Source organism: Canis lupus, chromosome 34, assembly GCF_003254725.2.
Source record: "Canis lupus dingo isolate Sandy chromosome 34, ASM325472v2, whole genome shotgun sequence".
NCBI lineage: Eukaryota > Metazoa > Chordata > Mammalia > Carnivora > Canidae > Canis > Canis lupus.
The window spans coordinates 19,477,709-19,504,994 of record NC_064276.1 but is presented as its reverse complement, the minus strand read 5'-3'; the positions used below and the strand labels follow the sequence as shown (position 1 = coordinate 19,504,994).

The following is a 27,286-nucleotide window of genomic DNA, read 5'->3' as shown; positions in this document are numbered from 1 at the left end:
GTGTTGGGGATTGGAGTTGATTGGTATTCTTCAAACCGTGCTCCAGGAACCCTAGAGAGTCCGTGGAGCCCGAGGGGCTGTCTTAGAGTGGGGAGAGAGAGACACGTGGACTCGTGTGGCTTCGGGAAACTTCCCACAGAAGGCTTCCTTCTGAAGAAACAGTTCCACACTCCATCTTGAGCCTGTTGAAAGTCACTGCTTTGTCCAAGGTCACCAGTGTCCTAAAGACCAGTTTTCTCCAGGCTCCTAACCCAGGACTAGGGTAAGGCAACAGAGGCACCTGGAGTGCAATACTTAAGGAAGCCCACCCCCCTCGGGGTCATGTGAGGACAGGGTTGGCATCCAAGTGGGAATGCCTCCTGAAATTCAGCACCTGAGGCACCTGGCTTGCCTGGCTGCTACCAACCCTCAGTCCCCTTCTTGGGCATGTAGCACTTCTCTCTCTGGAAATCTCTCACCATTACCTTCTACAGCACTGCCTTCTGTGGGTAGTGATCTGCTTTCTGGCTCCTCTCCTTCTTGGGCAAGAAGAATGGGATAGAGCACTGGAGGGGAGAAAAGGAGGGTGGGAGGCAAGGAGAGGACACAGTGTGGGGAGGGGCTGTTGAGTCTGGTGTGAACAAGCTGAGTGTGAGGGGTTCGCTGAGGTGCAAGAGGCGGGTGGGCAGGGTAAGTCTGGCCCCCAAGAGAAGCTGGAACAGAGAGATTTCTCTCACCTGAGAGAATCTTCTCTCCCATCTACTTCTCCCTTCCTCACCTCACTGACCCACCCAAGGTCAGGCCCACACCACCTGATCTTAGAGCCCTGAAGGAGCCTCCTGAACCATACCTGCCTCCCATCTTTCTCCACATCTCCACAAGCAAGATTATGCCCCAAGTCCAGCTCTGGACAATTATGCCCCCATCCCCTTGGAGACAAAAATGGCATCTTCCATGTTCACTAAGTCCTCACCCCCACCCCACCCTCAGGCCGCCAAGCAACACCTCACCATATGCAAATGCACCCTTAAATTGTAGGTGACCTAATGCACCATGACTCCCTGAATTCACCTGAGCCTCCTGTCCTGACTTTGCTCCTGCTCCTATCTTCCTCCAGGCACTCTCGCCGCTCACCCTAATTCCACCTGTGGAATCTTTGCACAGTAAACAACACGCCCACTCTCCTCTCTTTGCAGGTCCTGCATCCAGATTTGCCAAAGCCCAGAGCTGTTTGCAGATATTGGAGAGTACACTTTCCTCTTTCTGCTCGGCCAGTATTTTCAAAATGTCAATATTGCAAAAGCAAGCAAGGCCCTTGCCTTGTCCTCAGTGAAGAGCCACTGGGTGGAAAGCAAACACCTGGCCTGCCCTGAGACCCATGGCTGCAGGCAGGCTACACTGAACAGCGGGTCTTCAGTAGGAAGCTTGTCGACCACAGAGAAACCGCCCTCTCCACTGTTTCTCTATTCTATTCCCCCTTTGCACCTAGCCCGGCTGTGGGCTCCAGCGGGCACTTGGTAAATACTCAGTGAATTAATTAACGAGATCTGCGGGAAGCACAGAACTAAGTCCAGAAAATATAATTATGGAGCGATTTCCATACAAAAATAATTTTCTTGCCTTATCCATGTGAAGATGAACAACCCCTCCAATGATGAAAATGCTCTAAAACTGGATTGTAAATAAGTAAATAAATAAATAAAAATTTAAAAATTAAAAAAATAAAATAAATAAAACTGGATTGTGGTGATGGTTGCACAACTTTTACTAAAAGTCACTGAATTTACACACAAAGGAAGTTCATGAAATCTAAATTATACTTCAGTAAAGTTGTTTCAAAAAAGTCTGTGAGATTTGATGGTGGCAAACTATGCTCCGCTGAGTAATAAGCTGAGTCACAAGCACACTTAACAACAAAAACGCAACCAGGCCCTGTAAGGTGTGGCTCTGAGCTCAGCCTTAGCTCCCATGGGTCAGGATCAGCTGTCAACGGTGGGGTCTGGGGAACCTCCCAGAACAGTTGTGGTTTGTTGGGGTGGAGAGAACACCAGGGTGGCCAGGCTTCAGGTCAGTCTACAGTCAGGACACAGGGTCAAGTGAACTGATCCTACAGAACATTCTATGTGGGCTCCTCCGGTGGATTAGGCCTAAAGAATCTGACCCAGATCAGAATCACTCCCCCGAGGAAGTGTCCTCCGGCTCGCACAGTACCAGTGAACTTCCTCCACAGCAATCCCACAGGTCATGATGTCACACTCAGCTGTGCTATTATTTAATTAACATTTGTCTCTCTCTGTAGACCATATGCTACATGAGGTCAAGGATCTGGCTCGTAGGCTCCCAGGGCCTATTACAGAAGCAAGCGTATGGTAGAGGGTCATTTAGAAGTTAACTGAATGCTGAACGAGTGGATGGACACTCTTCACCTAGTGAATCAGGACAAGGGACACAAACCCATTTTCTTTCAGGGCAGCACTGCCATGCAGCTGATATTTAAGACTGGGAAGGGCCCCATGGAGAGGAGAAGAGGGGACCAATGTTCCCTAGGGCAATGCACCACACTGTCCCCACTTCACCTCACCACAATCTAGACACCAGATATGGTTATTGCCCTGTCAATAGGTAGAAATGGGGGTTTTACAACCAGAATCCAGATCTGTCAGGCCAGGAAGGCCAAGTCACCTCTGGGGTGGGGAGTGCCCCTTTGGTGCAACCTCAAGGTTATTACTGCACAGGCAGGTGACTGTGAGTCTGAGGGCCAATGAGGTTGCTACTTTTCCCAAGGTCGGGGCCTCTGCCCACAGTGTGCGTGAGCCAGTCCTGGGTGCACAGCAGGCTCATGGTACAGAATCATGTATTCACAAGACTGAGGTGCAGAGCCCGAGCCTCAGTCAGGCCTGGACAACGGCCCATGCCCAGTGCAGGCCTCCAAGGAACTCCCCTTTCTCCTGAGAAAGCACTTCCCACCTATTCTGTTTTCCACTGCCATCATGAAGTGCTGACGAGCCCCAGAGAACACCCATGGCATGCCCTCCCCCTCCCACTTGCTGCCAAAGGGAGAGCCTGAGGCCAGGCGTATACTGCACAAGGCGCACCCGTCCCCGCAGAGGGATAGTATAGCACACTGACGTTGGGGATGGACTTGGTGTCAGACCATCTGGGCTCAAGTCCCAACTTACTCACAGCTTACTAGCTATAAGACCTCCCAGACCCTAGTCTCCTCACGTGTCAAGTGGAGTATTAACAGTATTGACAACTCTTTGGGTTGTTGTGGGCATCAAATGAGTTAATACATATAAAGCACGTAGTACCTGGTACATAATAAATGCTATCGAACTGTTAGCTGCCATGATGATTTTTCCCAGCACATTAAAGCTGCCTCTCTATAAGTGAAAGAACAGAAGATGCTGAGCACAAGGAAGGCCTGAGGCCATGACAGATTCCCTTGGCATTTCAGGCCTCCAAACACTGAGAAAATAGCCATCCTGGCCTAACTCCAGAGGCTTCTTTATCTCAGCTGCCAGTAAGTACAGATGTTGGCATACTGGCACCAGGGAGGGACAGGGTGGAGAGAGAGAACTTACCTCACGGCACAGTAATAAAAAAAAATAATAATTAAAAAAATCAACACTCACAGGTTGTTTGCTCAAAGAAAAAAAAACCTCCCTGGAAAAATACACAGCTCTAAAAAATATCACTTTCCTGGAGACACTCAGAACAATGAAAAAGGATCTCCTGTAAGTGCCTAACTGGGTCAAAGGACAGAGAAGTGAGACAGAAATGAGTGAGACAGCTTCAAAAGCTGCTTCAGGACAGCTCCAGAAATGTGGGAGGGGGTGATGAGCATTAGGTCTTCTGGCTTCTCAGATTTAAAAAGTTCGGGCTGAGGTCTAGATTCATATGGCCAGACCCAAAGGAGCAGAAAGGGTAAGAGCCACACACCTAGCCATCAGAGAAATGCAAATTAAGGCCATAATGAGGGGTGCCTGGGTCAGTGGTTGAGCATCTGCCTTTGGCTCAATGCATGATCCCGGGGTCCTGGGATCGAGTCCTGCATCAGGCTCCACACAGGGAGCCTACTTCTTCCTCTGCCTATGTCTCTGCCTCTCATGAATAAAATCTTAAAAAAAAAAAAAAAAAAAAAAAAGACCATAATGAGACACCACTGCCTGCCAATCAGATGAGCTAACATAAAACTATGACCCTACCCAATGCTGGCAAGGGAGTGGATCTCTCCCACACTTCTGGTAGGAATGTTAAATGGTACAGGCACTCTAAAAAACAGTTTGGCGGTTTCTTAAAAAATTAAAAATATGCTTGCCACACAACTCAGCAATTGCGCAGCTCGGCATTTATCCCGGAAAAACAAAAATGTACGTCTACACAAAAACCTGTACAAAATTGTTCATAGCAGCTTTATTTGTAAGAGTCAAAAACTGGAAACACGCAAAACACCCTTCAAAAGGTCAATGGCGAAACTGGTGTACCCGTATCATGAAATACCACGCAGCAACAAAACTATCTCTCTATTTATTTATTTTATCTATTAACAGAGGTTTGGGTTGTCCCCAGTTTTTAGCTATTAAAATAAAGCTGAAAACAAAATAAAACAAAACAAACAAACAAAAAGCTGATTTAAGCATTTGTGAACATTTTTTTGTGAGGACCTATGAATTCTTTTTCCTGCATCATCACCTAAGAGTGCAATGGCTGGGTCTTATGGTAGGCGTATGTTTAGCATTTTAAGAAGCTTGCCAAATTGTTTTCTAGAGTTGTTGTATCATTTTACATTGTCCCCAGCACTACATGAGAGTTCTGGTTGCCCCAGTTCCTTGCCAACACTTGGTATAGTCGGTCTTTTACATTTTAGCTATTTTAATAGGTATGTGGTAATATCTTGTGGTTTTATTTGAATTTCCTTAAAGGCTCACGTAAAAAAAAAAAAAAGATTTGTTTGTCTTCTTATGATTAAGCGGGTATTTTTTTATATATTCTATAAATAAGTCCTTTATCGGAGAGGTTTGAAAATATATTTTCCGATTCGGAGGCTTGCATGTGGTGAGAGATAATAGCACGTAAACTAATCATTACAATTCAGCTGAGCAAGTATATATATAGGGAAATACAAGGAAAGATCAGTAATCTTTTTTTTAAAAGATTTATTTATTTTTTAGAGAGAGTATGAGAGAGAGCACATGTGTGAGCAAGTATAGAGGGAGGGGCAGAGGGAAGAGAGAATCCCAAACAGACTCTGTACCTGGAGCTAGATGTGGGGCTCAGTCTCACCATGGCCAGATCACCACCTGAGCCAAAACTGTGAGTTGGATGCCCAACCAACTACACCACCCGGGTGCCCTGAAAGGTCAGTAATCTTAGGTCAGGATGTCAGGGAAACTTCTAGGTGGTGAAGGTATGTGAATTGAGTTGTAAAGGAAATTTAAAGTTAGTTTGGGGCAGCCTGGGTGGCTCAGCGGTTTAGTGCTGCCTTCGGCCCAGGGCCTGATCCTGGGGACCAGGGATCGAGTCCCAAGTTGGGCTCCCTGCATGGAGCCTGCTTTTCCCTCTGCCTGTGTCTCTGCCCGCCGCCCCTCTCTGTGTGTCTCTCATGAATAAATAAATAAAAATCTTTAAAAAAAAGAAAGAAAAAATAAGGGGGACCATTCAATAGGCACCTATTTTGTGGGAAGAGCATCATATAAATAATTATTAGTCTTCACTCGGAGTAGAGGTTATTTAGCCCATTTTACATATGAGGAAAGGCCAGGTAGTCGTGCAACTATGATCAAGCAAGGCTCAAACCCGCTTTAAATGTTCTCAAAGCTGGGGCACTTTCCTCTGTATTGTGAGGTCTTACGACAATGGTGAACGTCCAGGAAGAAGCCGGAAGGAATGATACCCCTTGGCGTCAACAGACCTCTAAGAAGGATGTGAACAGAGGAGAAGGATGGGCTGGCATCACTGAGATGCCAGGGGATGTGTGGCATCAGTGAGACGACACCCTCTCCCTTCTGGGTTGCCATGGCCACAAACTCCTCTGACAGCCAAACCCAGCCCATCACAGGCTTTGGGCCAGATAGGCCAAGGCAGGAAGTGGGCTGTACCTGGCTCTGGGAACATTCTTCCCTGGCGTGGGGGGAAGGACCTTGGCCAGACATTCAGAAGAGATTCCAGGTCCACTGGTGTCATAGACAAGGCCCTTCCCCTTTCTGAGCCTCCATTTCCTCAGATGGAAGATGTGAAAGCCAACCAAGCAGCTTTCCAAGGACCTCTTTCAGCCGGGACTCACATTCCAAATGCTCAGCTGAAATGAGCTTTTCCTCCTTCTGAAGCTGATGGGTGCCAGAGAGGAAAAGGATTCTTGATTATCTACAAAACCATACAGCCCACTACCCCCGCCAGCCCCAGCTCCACAGGCAGAGGCACCTGCCCCACTTAGCAGGGCCTGCCCAAATCTCTCCCTCTGCCACTCTGTCTCCTCCCCTCAGCCCCACCCCTCTGCAAGAATCTTCCAAAGACCCCAACCCAGCCTTCGCTGATTTGCTCCCTAGTTATCAGGGTAAGCACTGAAAATTCTGTTTCTCAGGGCTCTGGGAGCTTTGGGACACACAGACAGTTTCCCCCATTAGAATTATTGGAGATGATGTATGGTTATGGGCTAATATATGTCATACACAGTCTCAATACTGGAGCGCACCTCCCCTTGTCCCTTGGCATACCTGTATGCTCAAGATCAAGCCAGGATTTCTTGCCCGAACATGCCAGGTTATGTGGCTGGGTACACAGCATCTGTGAAACTGAATTAAATCCCTCTTGCCAGAGGAACAATCACGAAAACCAAACAGGTCCATCTCGGTATCCCCCTGACAAGAACGCCGAGAGTCCAGAGGCTGAGGCTTCTGCTTCCAGATGACTCAGAGACCGGGGGCTAGCAGCACCCCAACTCACTACCCCCAGGTGTCACGCGGGTGAGGGGACTATGCTAAAGAACTTATGGATGCTCCCGGCTCTGACACTATCTTACTGTAGAGTGAAGAGTCCTTGGTATCTGAAAGGAACAATGTGGCCTTTTGTGAAGCTCCAAGCACTACAGCTGCCACTGTTCACAGAGCTGCAGAGATAGAATGAGGTACCCCGAGGGAAGGGACCCTGCTGGCTGGAACTGCATTTGGGAACTCCCACCCGTGTAGGCGGTACTTGCTGTGAAGAGCACCCACTACCTCTGAGAAGCCAAGGAGTCACAGCCAGGCTCCGTTTACAGCTCTGTTGCCTGTGGGCTGTCCAATCTTGGACAAGTCTCTTTACCTCTGTGAGAGACCCCACTTCCACATCTGCCTCGTTAAGAATAGAAAAACCTACCCCGTTAGGCCTTTGCAGAGTTCAAGGAGGTCCTGCAAACAGAGCACAAAGCACAGGCCTAGAGCCATCACTGAGTCTTCCCTACCCTTCCCTGCCCTTCCTTATACACACACCTAAAAGTCTTCAGAATTAGATCTGTCCAGCTGGTTTCACCGACCTGGAAGACTGAAGCCCCGATGAGGAAGGGGTCTTAATTGCAAGCAGGCCAGGGGACCAGGGCACTGGAGCTGTGGCGGCAGCTACTGGGGGAGCGTGGAGGCGGGGCCAGCCCCTGAGACCATCCACCAGGTCCCTGGGCCAGTCACATAAAGGGCTCCAGGATCCTGAGGCTTCCTGAGCAGTGCCCCATCCCACCAGCCTCATTCTTTGCCTCCCCGGGAGCATGTGCTTATTATCCCCTCAGCCACAGTTGTCACCAGTGGTGTGACCTGGCTTAAAATGAGGGTGTGGGACCAAATGGCCTCCCTCCCACCTTTATCACCTTCTGAACTACACTTCTACAAAGTGAGGGGGTGCTGAACTGATGATGCCCCACCTTCTCCCCATCCCCCTCTCCAGGATACAAAAAGGAGGGAGGGGTAGGGAACCCAAAGGTTCTGAAAGTGGAGGGGGAAGGGCAGAGGCTGGGGTTCCATTATGCTAATTTAATTAGCTCTAATCTGCCCACAGCAGGGCCTTGAAGAAAGAGGCTTTTGTTTAAATTTCACATTTGGCAGGAAGTGCTCCTTCCCTCTCCACCCCCCACACCCCCCAGGAGAGTTCCAGAGTCAAAAGCTCCCATTTCAGTCCTGGCTCTCCCATCTAGCAGCGCCCGGGCTTCCTTTTCACACTTCTCTGACCGACTCCTCGATTTTTCCAGGAAGGAAACATGCCCCAGATGTCTGTCAGGAAAAGGAGAGTTTTTCTCTGCCCTTATAAAAGGGTGTCAGTAATTCACAGATTTCCCAAGAAGCGAGCGCCAAGGCGGGAAGGGCCAGCCGACCGTCTCCACTGACAAGCCTGGGGTTTACCCATCTACCAAGTCCACCCCCCCCAAACCCCGCGGGCAGGGAGCCTCACAACCGTCTTACTGGATAAGAACAGAGGTCTCACTCCTTTGGCCACTTGGCTAATGCTGCCTGAGCCCCTGCTCCTCACAGAGGGAGAGGGGTGCGCAGGGGAAGCCACTTGCTTCAAGTGTCCCGGCCTGTCCCTGTCGGTGGCAGAGCGAGCTGGCAACTTGAATCTCCCAAACCAAAGGCCCTGTTTGTAGCCCTGGCTAATTGCCCATGCTGTAAACTTCCCCACCGTGGCCAATTTCCGGCTGTCAACAATTTTTAACAAGCAGCTCGCAAAATTCCTGGAGATTACAAAATCTGCTCTCTGAAAGCCCGCAGACTAGAAGCCAATTCTCCTGGCTCCTGGTTGGGGGGTTTTCCTGCCTCACCTCTCTACCTCCAGGCAGGAGGACGTTGACCTGCTAACTGGGGGCTGACTGAGGAACCTTAATGAAACCCACCCAGAAGGATTGTTAACAGGGGTTGCATTTCAGGCAGGTTTTATTTTCTTCCATGTCAGTATTTTTCCAAATATCCTGGAGCACATATTACCTTTACAATCAGAACATATCTAGGTAATGAGTCATTTTTTTAGGGAGCTTAGTGGAATGCTTTGCAATCACGGCCCTCTCCCCCCCGCCCCCACATAATTTCTGTCCGCCTGTCTCCCTTGGGTGTGAGAGAGAGTCTCCAAGGAACTCAACTTCCCCCGCAGGACAGAGCAGGTGTTCACCTGAACCTGGTGCAGTCTGATGTGGAGGTTAAATTCAACCCCTTTGCAGTTCAAATTTCACAAGCGGCTGAGAAAACACAACTCCCTGTTAAGATTCCAAAAGTCGCACTCTGAAAAATCAAAGCCTCCTTGGCCATCAAATGGCCAAAGGTGGAAGCAGATGGTTTGTACCAGAAACAACTGCTCCTTCTCCCTTGAGCCTTTAGAGGAAGAGGTTTCCATGGATGAGAGGGCGTTTTCTGCCCTCTTGGTCCCCGAGCTGGCATTCGGGCGGTCTTACCTCAGGGCTGGGACAGAGGCCTGGCGCCAGGGCTTGGGCACGCTCAAGGAGGCCAGTTCATCTCAGCTGGGCTCCAGGACTTCACTGCTTATCTCGGGGCTGCTCGCTGCAGAGCTCTGCACAGCTGGCTCTACCTCGCCTGCAGAGATGGAAAAAAAAAAAAAAAAAAACAACCACACATACAAACCAGAGTTGCCAACAGAGCCCCAGAAAGCACTCTGTTAATACATGCAAGCGGGTTAGCACCCTGCCTCCTTCCCACTCCCGGCCCTGGTCACTCCTGACACTTCAGGGCCCCCTTCCAGAACGACAGCGCCACCTGAAAGAGCCGGCCCTCTCCCAGGACTCTAGCTGCCCATCTGTTCCCCCAGACCTACCCCTTCTGCCATTTCGGTGCGCTGTAGATGAAGCAAAGCAGACTCTACCACAGTCACCTAATCCTGTGCTACTTGCTGCTATGAGTAAGAAATCCAAGAAAAAGTAAACGAGAGTTCTGGTCTCAAGTTTCGTGTTTAAATAAGGCTATGGAGAGCTGATTTCAGTGAACAAACACATCACACTCGCTCAGTCTCCCTTTGACCTACGGTGTATTGTTTGTAATGTTACAAATGTGAATTCAATCCCTAATTTATTTTGGGAGCATTTTTAACGGAAACTGAATTTCCAACCCATATATTGTTATGGCTGTCTGGGTGGACAGCATTTGTTTTTAAAGTAACTGTTTTTTCCAAGTGTCAAAGAAATTTATGTTCAATCTAGAAATTTTAGAAAATATAATTAAGTCCACAGAAGGGGCAAAAAATTACCTATTCTTTTCTCCCCCAAGATAACTACAGATAACACACCCTTCCTGGTTTTATTTGGTTATTGGATTTTTTTTTTTTAATTTTTTTTTACAAAGATGCAGTAAAGCAAGGCATGGCTTAGTGCTGGGTCACCAGTGTTGTCCTGCAGTGGCTACATAAATTGCCCCTGTGTGGCCATACCAGAACAGTTACCCCATGGTAACTGGCCATTTCCAATGTTGTTTTTTGTTGTTGTTAATGACAAATAGTCCTTCAAACTAAATCTTTGGGAAAATCCATGGTTATTTCCTTAAGACCCAGCAAGGAATTTCCAAATGTCTCAGTCTTGGCATGCTACCTCCGGAGCCTCTGTGCCCTATCAACTGCTCCCAGCAATGGAGAGAGGTGCTTGGGGTCTCTACCCCTGCTCTCCTCCACCTGGCCCCTCTCTCACCCACACCCTTGCTCACCGCGTGAAACATTTCTCTGCAAATGAGCGTGCAGAGCCAGCCGTCTGGGTTGTCACTTTTTATGTTCACAATCAGCTCAGCCCAAGTCTAAGACCTGATGATTAAATGAGCTTCCCTAGTCAAGCTTGGGGTGCGGTGCACGAGAAGGAGCTGGTTAGGAGGAATAGATAAGACGAGAGCAGTAATGCACAAGTGCGGTGTCCGGGAGGAAGAGACTCTGAGATGCCAAGAGAAACAACAGCCAGGCCAGGAGAGTGCAGACACTGAGACGGAGTGTCACCAGATGAAAGTGAAGAGGGGGTGGAAATGTCAAGGTCTTGCAATGATTCAGGGAGAGCAGAGCAAAGGACAAAGGCATCTGGTGACATGGAAAACGAAAAAATCACTTGAAGCATTTGGGCACTTTGCTGCTGTCTATAATTAATAGTGACAAAATACCAGGGGCCAAAGTCACGGTGGGGAGACCGAGGCAGGCTGGAAAGAGATGGCTACTCACAAATGCAGCTGAACTGGTGGCCACCTGGGAGCCTGCCAGCAAGCTGCCTTCCCCCGGAAGCAAGGTGCTCCTGGGTTTGGGGTTCTGGAGCCACTGACTCACTTGCCCCCCTAACAGCGGGGGGAGGCCCCCTCTATCCATCTCTCTCTATCTAGCCTCTCTTTTGCTCCAGGCCAAACCTTCAGTGAGACATAGTTCACCGCATAATCTGTCTAAACAGACTTACTGGATTTCTGTGGCCCTGTGACCCAGGCAAAGACCCTGGGAAGCCAAGCCTTGTGCCCCTTCCCAGCTGACAAGTGCCCCCTGCCACTCCACCCCCTGCACCCTGCACTCCAGCCATAGCAATCTGCAGACTGGTGAGGAAAGGTGGGGTTCCATTTGTGCTTAACAAATCCTTTGGCAGATGGCTTGCAGACCTCCAATTGCTCCAATAGGCAAGTCATCCTACCTGTCTCCCTGCTACCCAACCCGCACTCACACCTGAGCCCTCTCTGATGGACAAAGGGTGGAACTTGCATTTAAAAGCAATTCACCTCAAAAAAATAAAAAATAAAAATAAAAATAAAAATAAAAAAAGCAATTCACCTCAATGAGGGAGCTGGGCTAATTAGATACTCTGTGAATTGCAACTCTGAAGAAAGACTACAGTCAGCTAGTGGTAGACCCAGAGCTTAAAGGGAAGGTAGCCAGGGCTCTAGAAGAGGTGAATGGCTTGTGCAAGATCAAGTGATGGGGGCATGTGGCCCTGCAGGAGAGGAAGCTGCCTCACAAAGAAAACAGAGCTGAAGCAGACAGGAAACTGTGCAGCCCCAGAGAGAACAGATGCTTAGTGATATTCTAGAAAGTGCAAAGATCATCGGTACTTCCTCCTTTTTCTTCCTATAAGCATCCCCTGAATCCCTTCCAGAAGCCCTTGAAGAGCTGGGTGTAGACCGGCTCTGGGGTCCCAGATGGCTCCAGCTCACCAAAGTCTTCCAGGGCCTGGTCTGAGAGCAGAGAAGCTCTCCCACCAACACCCAGTGCATGGCTGTGTGGTTAGGCTTTAGTCATCCATTGTGGCTACTCAAAAGACTTTTTTTTTTTAACTTCCTTCTCAAGTTTATGGCTGGATTTTTGCCAGATGAGGCAACCTGATGGGACAGTCTTGGATTGCAAGTACAACTTGTACTTTGCAGAAACATGGGAAATAAAAAATAATAGAGCAATAATAACAGACAGTAGATGTTTCTAGTATATGGTTTTACTATTAAGTGGCCTATCCTTACTCCTCCTGTCACCTTACCAGTGTGATCCATTCAGCTGACCACAGAATCCTCTTGCATTCCCTTGCCCCTAAGTCACCTATATAGACTCATGTGCTTCCTTGCAGTTTTAATATAGCACCCACCGAACTGAAGCCTCCCATAATCTGTGTGTCTTCTGCTCCAATTCCACAAGGGTCACTGGCTTGACATCTAGATTTGGCTTCACTACTTTTCTCCTGAGGGCTAATCAGCCAAAGTTTAACTCCGTGCCTTCCTCATGCTTGGGGCCTATTTGCGGCTCCTGCCCTCACTCCTGCCTGCACTATTTTCCCACCTTACAGCCCCTGGCAGCTCCTCAGCTAAGGCTCTCAGTCAGCCCCAGGGGCAGCAGAAGAGGATTCTTTTTTTTTTTTAAAGATTTTATTTATTTACCCATGAGAGACACACAGAGAGAGGCAGAGACATAGGCAGAGGGAGGAGCAGGCTTCCTTCAGGGAGCCTGATGTAGGACTCGATCCCAGGACCCATCATGCCCTGAGCTAAAGGCGAAGCTCAACCACTGAGCCACCCAGGTGCCCACAGAAGATGAATCATCTAAGGAAGAGAGCAGATAAATGAGAGGCTGCCTTGGCCTCATTAACTCCCTCATACCTCATACAGGCATTACCTTCACATATGCAATGTGTGCACACTGACCATAGACCACAGCCAGGAGTTAGAGAGCCCACAAAGAACCAAAGAACCCAAAGAAGTTCATGAAATGAGCCAAGAACATAAGAATTTCAGAGCCCAGCATCTGCTGATACAAGCATCCTCCAAACAAGGGCCATTACTAATGGGCTTGGTGAGAGAATGGGTTAGCTTATCCCAGGGGTAGGGCCCAGGCCCCAGCTCCCTGGCTTAAATGAGCAATCACCATAAGGCACACAGGAGCCGTGGGTAAAAAATAGCCCTGTTAACCCTGCATCCATTATTCCACATTATCTGGAATATGAGTGACTTTTCTGATTGTTTAGATATGGAAGCTAAATTAGCTAAGAGCTCTTATCGATCCTGGTATACAAAACTTTCCAGGATCTAGGTCTCCACAAATTTGCTGAGCTCTACAGTCAGATCAGAAGACACTGTACCCAAAATGCAATAAGAATTTCTGCTAAAATCGGATGACTTCCTGGATTATTTCTGCCTTCCCCTTCCCTCCAAGCTCTTGTTTCTTCTGGACGGTTCATCTGTATGGCCCAGACCCAACATTATAGGGTTCCTGTGCTCGACCAAGGGCTAACCACAATGTTCCTTTGCATATTTTTTTTTATTTAAATGTTTTGGGCAACTACTATGTGCCAGGCACTTAATATACTAAATTATTCATTTATTCCTCACACGATCCTATGAGGCAAGGAGTGTTTTCTCCATTTTCAGACAAGGAAAAGGACTTTAGTAACCAGCCAGGGCCCAAAGCTGACAGATAAATGACAAAGCCGGAATTCTCTACACCGGCCTGCCTCCCCCAGGTCTTCTTCCCCCAGTGTTAGGACAGAGCTCCGCCAAGTGCTCTCAACAAAAGCTGAAATTAAAGATGAGTTCAAAAAAAAATAAAATAAAAAAATAAAGATGAGTTTAACCCTGAATACAAAGGTTCGGACAAGAAAAGAAATGGTGTAAAGAATTTATTTCCAGACAACCAGAAAAAGGAAGCCCTTCTGCCTCGGCCGTATGCACAACACCCAAAATAAGGGAGCTCCTGTTCATTTCTTTGCATTGTTAACATGTTGTTGTAGGCAAACAATCCCTCAGTTTTGACTGTGCCTATGTGAGCTGCCAATCTGGATATGCACAGAGACACATAAGCCCTTCCTACAGTCCGAGCCATACACAGACATGGTTTCAGGCCCTGGCCCCGTCCTACAGACCTCTGATCTCTGCCGCCCAAATGCAAGGACTTTCAGCTCTCTGGTCTAATTCTAGAATGATCTCAGCGTATCTAAATAGCATACTTATATGGCTTTTATTCATTACTTCCTACCACAGAAAATGAACATTTAGCTTGCTTTTACCACCATCCCACGTCCCTCTTCTACTTCTGCTAACATAGTTAAACCATTTTTTTTTTTTTTATTAAGTCAACACTAGATGTTACATCCACATAAGTGACGGTTCACAGCCAAGCTCTGTGGTGTGCCACGGTTCATTCCTTTCGTGTATATTCCTTCGTTTTCATTTCTGGAGTCCATTAGTGTCTCTCTTGTTTATTTGCTTAATATGCTATATACCTACCACTAACTCAGCCCTCAACTTTCCAACTTTTCCTTTTTTTTTTTTTTTTTTCTTGGAAGCTCTCCCTTCTGGAATCTTTTGTCCTCCTACTCCAACCTAAGCTGGTTGCTCTCTGGGCTTAAAGAAGACTTCTTTTCTTCTGTCGTTAATTAACTCCTCTAATTTTGAAGGAACATATCTAGAGTAGCTTCCTCAGAAAGGACATACAGGGAATAGAATAATTGAGATTGCTCTTATCTGAAAATGCCATCATTCTTCCCTCACATTTAATTAATAATTTGTTTGAATATAAATTCTCAGTTGGCAATAAATCCCTCTCAGAACTTTAAAGGTATGGTTCCATTGCCTTCTTGCTTCCAGTGCTGCTGTAAAATCAGATTTCCATGTAATCAGTTTAGGATTTTTTTTTTCTCTTGTGTCTTCAAGCTTTGCTTCTGATTTGTGTGGGGTTTTTTACAGTGATGTGCTTTGATGCGTATCTTTTTTCATTCATGGCATTGGGCACTCAAGTGAGTTTTTTCACCTAGAAGCCTATGTTCCTCAGTGCTCAGAATTTTCCTTGTATTATTTCTTTGATAACTCTTCCCATTGTCTCTATTTTCTTTTTCTTTTTGTACATCCTCCTATTCAGATGTTGAACTTCTTAGAATGATCCTTTTTATTTTTCATTGCATAGCCCTTTTATTTCTTTCTTTTTTTCTGGGTTTCTAGTCTTTCTCCAAGATTTTTCCAATTTTATATTCCAAATCTTCTATTGAGTCATTGATTTCTATCATACTTTTAATTTCCAAGGGTTCTTTCTTATTCTTTGAATACCCCTTTTGTTGCACGTTGTCTTTATTTTATTACTGTGCTATCTTGTCTGGCCTCTAGGACACCAGTAATTATAGTTTTTGTGAAGTTTGCTTTTCTTCCCACACTGTCTCTATTTCTTGAGAGTTTCTTTTTATGTGGTGGTCGTTTGTCTCTTGGTTTCTGTGTTTTATGTTTCGAACTTTTCTCAAATATCTGGAGATACTTAGAGGTCTTTTAAAATTTAAAAGTGAGGGGTGTCTGGGTGGCTCAGTGGTTGAGTGTCTGCCTTCAGCTCAGGGCATGATCCTGGGGTCCCGGGATTGAGTCCCACATCAGGCTCTCTGCATGGAGCCTGCTCTTCCCTCTGCCTATATCTCTGCCTCTCTCTCTTTGTCTCTCATGAATAAATAAACTAAATAAATAAAATAAAATTTAAAAGCAAGACAACAAAGGCTGACCAGAAGCTTGACGTACAGGGGCAGAGCTGCTGGACCAGTGGATCTTAGGAGAGGAGGGTTGAGAGTGATCTCCCCATTTTATTTAAAGAACTCCAAATATCAATATCTATAGGCCTTTTCTTTTGGGCTGTTAAATTTATGCAGAGTCCCTTCTAATTTCACTACTAGGGAAAAGGGGATCTAACCCTAGCTCCCAGGATTGTAGGAACTGTCAAAAAAAGAAAGCTGGGGTGGTCTCACTGTTCAGTATGTTGAATTCTATTCATTCCCTCTGTTTTATTTTATTTTTTTCTATTTAAGTTCAATTTGCCAACATATAGTATAACACCCAGTGCTCATCCCCTCAAGTAGCCTCCTCAGTGCCAGTCACCCAGTCACCTCAACCCCCCAACCTCCTCACCTTCCACAACCCTTTGTTTCCTGGAGTTATGAGTCTCTCATGGTTTGTCTTCCTCTCTAATTTTTTCCACTCAGTTCCCCTCCTTTCCCTTATAATCCCTTTCACTATTTCTTACATTCCACGTATGAGTGAAACTATATAATGTTTGTCCTTCTCTGATTGACTTACTTCACCCAGCATAATACCCTCTAGTTCCATCCACATCAAAGCAAATGGTAGGTATTCATCTCTTCTGATGGCTGAGTAATATTACATTGTACATATATATATAGACCACATCTTCTTTATCCATTCATCTGTCGATGGACACCAAGGCTCCTTCCACAGTTTGGCTATTGGGGACATTGCTGCTATGAACATTGGGGTGCAGGTGTCCCAGCGTTTTACTAAATCAGTATCTTTGGGGTAAGTACCCAGTAGTGCAATTGTTGGGTCGTAGGGCAGGTCTATTTTTAACTTCTTGAGGAACCTCCACACGGTTTTCCAGAATGGCTGCACCAGTTCACATTCCCACCAACAGTGCAAGAGGGTTCCCCTTTCTCCACATCCTCTCCAACATTTGTTGTCTCCTGTCTTGCTAATTTTCACCATTCTCACCGGTGTGAGGGGGTATCTCATCATGGTTTTGATTTGTATTTCCCTGATGGCCAGTGATGCAGAGCATTTTCTCATGTGCCTGTTGGCCATGTGTATGTCTTCTTTGGAGAAATTTCTGTTCATGTCTTCTGCCCATTTCATAATTGGATTTTTGTTTCTCAGGTGTTGAGTTTTAATAAGTCACCCCAAGATTGCTAAAACTCATATGGCAATTCAGCAATGTGGCAGGATACATAATCAATGCACAGAAATCTATACACTAACAATGAGACTGAAAAAAGAGAAAATAAGGAGTCAATCCCATTTACAATTGCACCCAAAACCGTAAGATACCCAGGAATAAATCTAACCAAAGAGGTAAAGGATCTACACCCGAAAAACTACAGAACACTTCTAAAGAAATTGAGGAAGAGAAAAAAAAGAAATTGAGGAAGACATAAAGAGATGGAAAAACGTTCCATGCTTGTGGATTGGAAGAACAAATATTGTGAAAATGTCAATGCTACCCAGGGCAATTTATACATTCAGTGCAATCCCTATCAAAATACCATGGACTTTCTTCACAGAGTTGGAACAATCTTAAGATTTGTATGGAATCAGAAAAAAAAAAAAAAAAAAGAATAGCCAGAGGAATATTGAAAAAGAAAACCAGAGCCAGGGATTGAAAAAGAAAACCAGAGCCGGGGCATCACAATGCCGGATTTCAGGTTGTACTACAAAGCTGTGGTCAAGACAGTGTAGAACTGTCACAAAAACAGACACGTAGACCAATGGGACAGAATAGAGAATCCAGAAATGGGCCCTCAACTCTATGGTCAACTAATATTTGACAAAGCAGGAAAGACTATCCACTGGAAAAAGGACAGTTTCTTCAATAAATGGTGCTGGGAAAATTGGACATCCACATGCAGAAGAATGAAACTAGGCCACTCTCTTGCACCATACACAAAGATAAACTCAAAATGGATGAAAGATCTAAATGTGAGACAGGATTCCATCAAAATCCTAGAGGAGAACACAGGCAACACCCTTTTTGAACTCGGCCACAGTAACTTCTTGCAAGATACATCCATGAAGGCAAGGGAAACAAAAGCAAAAATGAATTATTGGGACTTAATCAAGATAAAACGCTCTGCACAGCAAAAGAAACAGTCAACAAAACTAAAAGACAACCTACAGAATGGGAGAAGATATTTGCAAATGACATATCAGATAAAGGGCTATTAGCCAAGATCATTCCCTCTGTTTTAGAAAGGCATCTCACGCATGCCCTTCTCAGCACGCCTGCTGTGCCTGATCTTAATCAGGTCTTAAAATCGAGTTTGTTCCTGGAAAGATACCTAAAAGAAGTTTTAGTTACCAGGAAAAGAAAAAAAAAAAAAAAAACTTGTTTTCCAGGCATAGTTTCAAAGGCCAGACATTTAGGAAAGCATTAACACAGGCTCAGGATCACTTATCAGGGATCGCCGAGGCCTGTTAAGTGTCAGAATTTAGAATACTTCATCTTTTGGAAAAGTGACATGTGGCCCAAACTATATATTGCGTAACACCTGCAGCCAGCTCAAGGCAGCTCTTTCTAATGATACGGATTAATATTTCTGCAGCAGGACAAATGAATGTTTATACTAAGTAGGTTAAAGATTTATAAATAGGCTCATTCTAGTCCAGGACAGGTTTTGCCACCTAGCAGGTTAAAAATAAAACTTGGTTTTCACAGATTTTTGGATTTGGAAATTGCAGATAAGAGATGGTGCATGCATTTTTCCTAGGCACCTCCTACACCTCCAGTCACACTTGGGGCATTTTCACACGGATTTTGTCACTCTGTGGGTCTGCTTGCTTGCAATGAGATGTGGAACAAAATGAGGCAAGTTAGGATGTGGGGGTTGGGGGGAGGCCCGCTTCAACAGAAAGAGTGTCTAGGGGCATAGTCACTTAGAAAGTGTGTGTCCCACTTCTGTGCCAGCAAGCTCTGTGACTCTGAATAAGTTATTTAAGCTCCTTGAACCTCGATTTCCTCATCTATAAATTGAGGTAATTTCAACTAATTCTGAAGTGTTTTTGTGAGGATTAAGGTAAATTCAGCCAACAACTATGTATCGTGCCCACTATTCCTAAGGCATTGCTCTGGGTCCTAGGAAAATAATCATAACAAAAGAGATAAAGTCCCTGCCCTCATAGAAACAACTTCCTAGTGAGAAGAGACATAAAGTAAATAAATCAGATGGCCCTATATGCCACTAAAGACAATAGTCAGGATAAAGGGGAGAGAGCCAGGGGGATGAGGCAGGAGGCTGGGACCAGAATTATCTTATATAAAATGGTCAGAAAGGCCTTTCCAATAAGGTGATGTTTAGTTAGAAACCGGAAGGAAAAGAAGAGGAACATAATGAAAGTGTAAGAAGGAAGGGTGTTCCAACTGAGTGGAACAGCAGTGCAAAGGCTCTGAGTAAAAAAATATATAAATATGTGCTTTATGTTTAAGGGACATGAAGTAACAGAATGAAGTGGCAGAAAATTGTAGAAGCTAAAGTCTGTGAGGACCTGAAGACCAGGTCATGCAGAACCTTGCAGACCCTTCTAAGAACTTTGGCTCTGAGTGAAATGGGAAGCCCTTGTTGGTTTCTGAGCAGAAAAGAAATGAAATGGTACATCTTTTAACATAGTTGATCACTCTAGTTGCTATTTTGAGGAGACCATAGGAGCAGGAATGTAAGTAGAAGACCCAGTGACAAAGCTATTCTAAAAATTAAAAGCAGTGATTGATCTGTCCTGGACTGGTGTGAATTTAGAGGATCGAACAAGTAGTCAGCTCTTTGACTTACTTTGCAAGGACAGTTGACATGATTTGCTGATAGCCTGGATGCAGCATGAGAAAATGAGTCAAGACTGACTCCAGAGTTTGAAGCCCTAGCAACTAGAAAGATGGAAGTTGTCGTCTCCTGAAGTGGGGATGGCAGTTTTGAAGGAAAAAGCAGTTTAGTCTTGGACCGGTCATCACTGTGATGTTTATTCGACACCCAAGGAAACGTGGTGAGTAGATGATTGAATATATGAATATGGCGTGCAGGGAAAGGTCTGCAATGGAGTTCTAACTGGAGGATTGTTGGCATACGAATGGCAGGAGATCACCAGGGAATGAGGAGACAGAGAAGAGGTCAAGTCCAAGGGCTGCTCCCTGAGGTGCTACAAAGTGAACAAGTGAAGATGAGCCAACAAAAGAAACTGAGAAGCCAGTGACAGAAGAGGAGAACCAAAGGGTGTGATAGTCCAGAAGCCAAGAGAAAACACATTTCCAAGGGAAATGGAATAACCAACCATATCGAATGCTGCTGGTAAATCAATATAAGGCCTGAGATTTAACCGTTGGAATTGACAACATGGAGGTACTGGTGAACCTGACAGGTGTGGTTTCTGTGGAGCCATGGAGGCAAAGTACTGATTCGCGTGGGCTTAAGTCATGAGAGAAGAGGACTACAGGGAGCAAATGATTCTTTCAAGGAACAAAGAAATGAGGCAGCAGCTGGAGGGGTAGATGAGGTCAGGGGAAGAAGTGCATGTGCATATGCGTGTGGGTGGGTTTCAGTGGGAGAAAAACAACAGCCATAGATCGACAGATGGGGCAGGCAGATGGGAATGGTCCAGCAGAGAGACAGAAACATTGGGAAGAGAAGGGACTATTGCCGGAGTCGTGTCCTTAATTAAGTAAGGGAACAGGATGCAGCACACGAGTGGAGGGGTTGGTCGGAAATAGGAGCAGAAATAATTCATCATCCACAGTAACAGGCAGAAAGTAGAATTAATGGGCATGCATTTGGTGGCAGAAGGGTGTGAAAGTTCTCTGATTACCATTACTTTCTCAGGTAAGTGGGAAACAAGATTCTGATGGCGAGTAAGGATGGGAGAGGAGGTGTTAAAGGTTTGCAGACAGAAAGAGGTGTGAACAGTCACCTGGATTAGAGAGAATGGCAGTGGTTCTCTGCCAAGACTGTCCATTGGAATCAATTTTTAAAGCTTGGCTTTAAAAAAGGGTACTAAAAAATAATAAATAAAATAAAATAAAATAAAATAAAATAAAATAAAATAAAATAAAATAAATAAAAAAGCGTACTAATGTCCAGGTCCACTCCATAAAGACTCTGGTTTCATTTGTTCTAGATGGAATTCAGGCAGCACTACCTTTTATGATCTCCCCAGGTAATGCTACTGGAAACCAGAGTTGAGAACCACTGGGCCCAGGGAATAGAGACATGACCTGACAACACCGAAGTCCACTTAAGGATCATGGTCATGAACTAGAGTGGGAGCAGTCAGGACAGTGGTCTGCTTCTCTACCGTCACACTGAGCTGTGGGGGCAGGCATGGTGGGGAGAGTGAGCCTGTGTTAACCGGGATTACGTGAGATTCCTGTAAAGTGCACATGGTTAGAGTCCAGTAAATGAAAGCTGCCGTATTTCTATCACCTGCTAGATGACATATAGGCTCCTTGTAGCCAATATGAAATATAACTTTGTTTTTATCTCACCCAAATGATTCACTCAATTTGTGTCTATCACAGGGTTTCGAAGTCATTTGCAAGTAACTAAAATCACAAATGTATATCCTTAAACATGAAAGTGTCCTGTGTTTCTCTTTTGTGACACTGAACACTACATATGGGATCACGGGAATTCACAGGTCATCTCTCCCACCCACCCTCCTCGAGTCCCAATTTGATAACAATAGTTCTGCGCCAAAGTTTTGTGAAGCCCGTCTCCAGGCCACAACACTGGGAGCCTGCACTTTCAGGGTTCCACATTTGCGATGTCTGTCTGGTGACCTGTACTACTCCCTCTGGGAACGTCCACCCTTGATCCCAGCCCTGAGCCTGGAGAGATCTCTGTGGTGATAAGTGCCATCTCAAGACTCCCTCCCCGAGCCACTGTTGGCTAGGTCCCTGTCCACATCTACCCAACTGCCAGAGAAAGACTGCAGGTGCTATCCTGAGCCTAAACTGTGTGAGCTCGAATGCTAGCAGAGGGCAGAAGCCCTGTGGGGTCCCCTGCTGGCCCCCCAGTGTCCCCTATGGTCAGCTCCTGCCCTCCCTTATCAGTGGATCTTATGCCAAATCCCGCTTGTGAACTTCCTTCTACCCTACCCTAACCGCCCAGGCAAACGCCTCCACGGGGATCTCACCTCTTCTACTCTGACCCTACCCGGCCCCACCCCTGCCTCGTGCTCTAGCAGCAATTTGTGCAACCCACATTCATCTGCGTCCTGATTATAGACCCACCTCCCCTCCTAGACAGAGGCTCCTCCAGGGAGAGGCTGGACCTCACATAACCTCATACCTACAGTGCCTCGCAGAGTGTCAGGCCCATCAGGTGGCCAATAACTGAAAATAACTATGACGTTAAAAATAGTTACCATTAAAAAAAATAGTTACCATTTATTATCACCAATTACATGCTGGCACTGGGTTAAGCACTGCACAGGACTCGCACCAATGCCATGAGGTAGCAATGATTAATTGCTACAGATGACAAATTGAGGGTCAGAGAAGATAAGTTCCCAAGTTCATACAGTGAAGAAGTGGCCAACACAACAACAATAAGAACAAGAAGTGGCACATCTGGAATTAAACCCGAGTCTATGTGGCTGCAAAGCATGTGGTGTTTTTCCCAGTGTGATAGGCTCTCGGAGAAAGATGACCCTGCAGATGGTGAGGGGAAGCCAGGGAGTTGCCTCCCAGCCCCCACTCTGGGCGTCACCTGGAAGGCCTGGGGGACAAGAGTAGGACTCTCCAAATGCAGAAGCACGTCCCCGGGAGGTGCCTTTCATCCCTCTCCTGCTTACCTGATCTTTCCTCTCCTCCGGATTTATAGGCCAGAATAAAATGTTCATTGTGTAGAGCAAAAAAGGAACCGCCACAAGCCCTCTGGCAGGAAGCATCTTCTGGGGATTTATTCCTAACACTGTCATTAACCACCCCCAGCTCGGGCCCTGGGCCAGCATCCTCCCAACACCATACAATTGACAAAGGCTGTCCCAGCAGCATGCTTGGGTAAGTGAAGGTCCAACCCCACTGCTTTTGTCAGAGTTCCCTTATTGCCCTGCTCCCTCTCTCACCTGGGACAAATTCCTATGACCCTGGTTCCCAATAGAAGGAAAAGAAGAGCAAGGTCCTGAACCTGACTCCACCCACCCTAGGGCCCAGCTCCATGCATCTCCAGCCCAGAGAACTTTCCCTACTCATCTTGCTGCTTGTGTTTCACCTCGAAGGCCAGAAGTGACGAGTGGAAAGGGACTGCCCCGAGTGTTCCCTACCCTGGGCTGCTGCATCTCCCACTGCCTTGACCTTACCTGGAAAGCACCTGCTCATGCTCACTGGGAATGACTGCATCCTGGTCTCAGGAAGCAGAGGGCAAGCATAGTGGGGGAGTGGGGGGCACTGTGCTGAGAACCGGGCCAGCATCCTGCCATCCAGGGGGCCGCTGTCTCACAGAGCTAACACATAGCGGGAGTATGGTGTGTACGAGATGAAGGGTCTTCTCTTTGCTGTAGGTGCCAGCAATTTGAGGGGCCCATCCTGACTTAATGCTGAGCTATAAGGCCTGTCTCAGAATAGCAGAGAGACCAGCAGGATGAGGAACTGGTTCCTTCAGCAGTACAGAGTAGCTTGGCTCTCTAAAACCACCCCATCACCCCCACACACAACAGGGCTTTTGGAACCCCACCACCACCACCACCACCAACTGCCAGTGGCATGCTAGGCCCCACTCCAGACCCTAGAACAATCCCAATCCTTCCTGGGGCAAATGAGAGTTGCCTCCAGACCACACTAGCGGAGTCCTGAGGTCTGGCTGCCAGCCCACCCTGGTGTGCTGTGTTAGAGACTGATGTCTTAGAGGCCAGGGCCCTGCCTTGTTCTCAGCAGCACTCCTGAAAAGTAAAGACCGCTCCAGAGGCCCCTGGCATCTGTCCTTCCTGTCCCTCCTCCAGACCGCGAGCCTCCACCAGACAGACATCGGGGGGGCCTGCTTGCCTGGCAGCTCCGACATTCCTTCCCGTAGCCTGGCACGTCTGGAACACCCTCCTCTGCCCTGTGTAACTCACCAAGCTGTTCACAGCTGTCCCTCCCGCCTCGACACTGGCCCAGACGTTGCCAGCAACCAGGAAGGCAGGGGCCTCCTCTCGCCCGCCCGGCGACGGGAGACACCCAGACAGAGGACCTGCCTCCCTCCCTCTCCGCTACCTCCCATCACAGCCTCCAGCTGCCTGTCTGAGTCAGGGCGGCACAGCTCCTTGCCTGGTGACCAAGTTGCGTGTTGCAGGCCTGCAGGGAGCAAGTCCGGGACTGTGGCGGGTTTTATGGCCCCCTGTGGGTGCTCTAACACATGTCTCTAAGTTCTCAGAAGGGCAAGGGGTGTGCCAGCAATAACAAACCCTTCTGTGTAGCTCTTTTATACTTTGTCATCTTTTCACATCAATGATCTAATTTGAACATAAAAACAAATCTGAGGGTAGGCAGCCCCACAATTATCATTTCCTTTTATGGGTAAGGAAATTAGGGGTAAGATTAAGTAGCTTGAGGCTACACACAGCTACAGTCTGGACCACAATTAGGTTTTTATATTTACCTAAAATTTACATGTAAGATAGATTTATATTTCATCAGTCTGTATGTAGGTAAATTATGTACAGTTACCTAGAAAGTCTTTACCTATAAAAAATGTCTTTTATATCTATTTGTGTTTTTATGTTTCACAAAGTTCGCCACTGAAGGTCTTCCGTGCACCACAAATCACAGAGCAGTAGAAAACCGTGGCCTTTGGCGTGCTGGCAGCTCGGGGGATTCAAGCCGAAGTGCAGGCAAATAAATCTGTCTCTCAACCTCAGGTTCCCATCTGTACCAGAGGGATAATTATACCCATCCTCTAGGGTTGATGGGCAGCCTGGAGTGGAGATACGGTGTGTCACACCTGGCACACGGTGCACGCTTAATGAACAGTGTCTACGCTTTCATCCATCCTTTGTTCTCCAACCATCGCAAAGTAGTACTCACGGCTACCCAGACATGCCAAACCTTCACTGCTCCAAGCTTGTGCTCCTGCTCCCCCGTAGGCCAGGGATGCCCTTCTCCCGTTCAAGACCTATCAGAACTCTTCCCGTTCTTCAGCACCCAGTTCAAACCCTATCTCTTTGGTGAAACCTTCCCCTTCATCCTCTGCGCCCCAGCACCCACTGGATCATCTGGTTTACAGCATCTCAGCCTGCCTAGAGTTCAGAGTTCACAGAACTGACTCACCAACTTTCCCATGAAAAGACAATGTTTTATTCATCTATTTTATCTCCCATCTGCTTTCCATACCCTGAGCATCAGTACTTAACAATACTTTTTTTTTTCTATTTATTTGTTTGAGAGGAAGAGAGGCAGCATGGGGTGTGGGGGGAGGGCCAGAGGGAGAGGGACAAGCAGACTCCGCACTGAACGAGGAGCCCCACGCAGGGCTCCATCTCAACACCCTGAGATCACGACCAGAGCTGAAACCAAGAGTCGGACCTTTAACCAACTGAACCACCCAAGCGCCCCAACAACACCTTTTGACAACCTCATACAAAATTATACAGAACTAAAAGCCACCCAAGATCCCACCACCCAGAAAAAAAAAAAAATAGATGAGTATCATTCTTCACATGTCTCTACATTTGCATGTGGATAGAAAGGTGGAAGAGGGAAGACTGCAAGAAACAAGGATGGCTGGAACTACTAAATAAAATAGTTATTTTTTAGTTTTGAATGTTATTTTATCTCCATTCTACATAAAGGTTAAGTTTTTAAAGAGCTGAACTTTTCATGAATGTTTCTCCACCAAAACAGATATTATTTCCTTAAAGATGCCTCCGAGCTTAAGAAAAGAAGGAGTTGAAAGGTTGGAACCATGACTTTTTCTCTTTAGACAGGACGGGAGCGGGAAAGTTAGCAACATCCGCATCCTCCCATGTCCTCGCCCAGTCTTCCACTTCCCTGACCTTCTTGGTACTTCTCACATTCTATTCCTTAGCCTTCCTGCCCACCCTTGCTTCACTTCTATTTGAGTGGATTAAGGGCTCACCACTCTCTCTGTCTCTCAAATAAATAAACAAATCTTTAAAGGAGGGGGTATTCACCAAATGACCCTTAACCCTGCCTTCCTAGGTACACCTTGGGTTCATCCTTTTCGTTGGCAAGTAGGTTTTCCCAAGAAGGGCTCCTCTGTCCTACCTTAGAATTCTTGCTCTCGTGACAACTGGCCACCTGCCTTATCCCTGCAGAGTGAGTCGCATCAGTGTTGAAGTCTTCGGTCACACTGCCTTTCCCTCAGAACCCTCTGAGTATTTCTTCTCTGCGTTCTCAAGTGTTCCCCTGCTGCTGATCAAGCCTGAGGCCCAGGCTTCTGCTCTGGGCAGAGCTGAAGTGCTCCCAATATACACCTTCCTCCTTTTCCTTTTTGTTATAGGAGGCCTTCCCCAAGCCTGAGTTCTAAAAGGGTGCTCAGCGCCCCCCAGCTGGAGATGCTCTCCCAGCCTCCTTTACAGTCAGGTGTGTCTGTGTTTTGGTCAGTTGACGGTGCGCAGAAGTGACATGTGTCTCTACAGATGCCCCAATGGCCATTCTGAGAGATCACCTCTGCAGGCCTTTTAGATCTCTGATTTTCCCTGATTAATTTCCTTATCATTGTTCCCAGCATATAGTGTGATTCTCCTCGAGCCTTCCCTAACAACTTGGTTTTCAGTACGTACAGCTCTGTTCCTTTATTAACTTCTCCACGGTGATGTCCGTATCATTTGTTTCCTTATTCTCTGTTTCATTCACAGTTTGCTCATCTTGTCTCTGAGCTCTCCACTGATTATTTTTCAAAAAACTGTATTTGAATGCTCAAATGGATACTGTCTCTCCAACCCAAGAGCCGACTCCAAGCCCGAAACTAGCTTGGGAGATGGGGAGAACAGGCCAAAGGGATCCCACTTTTCATTGGGAAAGATGGAATAATTTTACTCATAGGTCATCTGTGGTCATCCACCATCCTGATCCTCATTCTTAAAGGAACAGCTCAAGACCCACCTGTTCAAATCTCTGCCAGCCTAGATTGATGGCACCCTCTCCAGCCCCCAACAGTTTCTCTGAACTAAACATTCACAGGTAACACATGGGCTTCTAAGTGACCCTGGAATTTAAGAGAAAGGGCAAGAGTCTTCTTCTCCCCTGTCACACATGGTTAGGCACATAAAGGTTTTCTCGGAAGGCCTCTGGAGTCCTGATTTTCTGAATGAAAAGGAGGGCAAAAACTAGAACCAATACTCAGAAGAGATGCCTTCAACACCAAACCCACTAATCCCAATTTAACTCTATGTTGGAA

General features: G+C 46.6%; 1 protein-coding gene across 6 annotated transcripts in view; it reads right to left on the bottom strand.

The window, feature by feature from the left end:
• Window positions 1-27,286, bottom strand: part of ST6GAL1 (ST6 beta-galactoside alpha-2,6-sialyltransferase 1) — a 121,056-nt gene that overhangs the window by 81,726 nt on the left and 12,044 nt on the right. For 4 of the 6 annotated variants that reach the window (XM_035710141.2, XM_035710142.2, XM_025451511.3 and 1 more), the window contains exon 2: window positions 9,386-9,524. The gene's annotated coding sequence lies outside the window, so the exon portion shown is untranslated. Of the gene's footprint in view, window positions 1-9,385; window positions 9,525-9,762; window positions 9,888-24,002; window positions 24,025-27,286 lie in introns of those variants that run through there. The other 2 variants (XM_049105626.1, XM_025451510.3) reach the window with 2 other exon arrangements.